Here is a 1,004-nt window from a genome sequence, read left to right on the forward strand (position 1 = left end):
TCCGAGAGGACCACACTCAACACAGTGAGGGCATCGCTCTCTAGGCTGCAGCGGTTGGCGTGCACATGTATAACGGGGGCCATGCGCACCTGCCCCACCGCAGCCCTGGAGGTCATTTTGGACTTGACGCCACTGCACATAGTTATAGAGCAGATCGCCAAAAAAGCCATCCTCAACTTCATGAAGGAGGGCACTGGCAGAGGGAAAGTGATCTCGAGCCGATTGGGAGATGAAATTAGATCTAAGATCCTTATCTCCCAGCTCAACAGAGATGACATGAGTACAACGACAATCTTTGAGAAGAAATTCAGGATCGAACTAGGCAACAAAGCGACCTGGAATGAGACAATCTTAGAAAACACCTTCAGGGCTCACACCCAAAGGTGGTTCACAGATGGCTCAAAAACCGACGAAGGGATAGGAGCTGGAATATCTGGCCCTAGGGCTAAGATCTCCATCCCCCTGGGAAACTATCCCAGTATATTTCAAGCGGAGGTTTACGCCATAAGTGTTTGCGCGGAAACAATTCTGCAGAGACAAGCAAGACTGCACCATATAGTTATCTGCAGCGATAGTCAGGCCGCATTAAAAGCCATATCCTCGTGTGAGATTAAATCACGAGTGGTATGGGAAAGTGTAGCGAGATTAAACACCCTGGGGGAAAACAACACACTACAACTGGTGTGGGTCCTGGGCCACAAAGGCATACAGGGAAACGAGGAGGCTGACAGACTAGCAAAAGAGGCCGCAGCCACTCGACCCATAGGCCCTGAACCCTTCCTTGCAGTGGGGCCTCATATAATCAAGGAGGAGTTAAGAGCAGAAGAGCGAAGGTTAAGAAGAGCACACTGGGAGAACACGCCTGGGCTAAGGCGGGCGAAAGAACTTCTTGGAGGATATAATCCCAAAAGATCTAGGGAACTTATAACCCTTAAAAAGACTAACCTGAGATTCTTTACAGGAATGCTAACGGGGCACTGCAGACTGCGGGCCCATATGCATAA

The sequence above is a fragment of the Rhagoletis pomonella genome, unplaced genomic scaffold (assembly GCF_013731165.1).
Source record: "Rhagoletis pomonella isolate Grant_MI unplaced genomic scaffold, Rhpom_1.0 Rhpom_scaffold_00002, whole genome shotgun sequence".
NCBI classification, from domain to species: Eukaryota; Metazoa; Arthropoda; class Insecta; order Diptera; family Tephritidae; genus Rhagoletis; species Rhagoletis pomonella.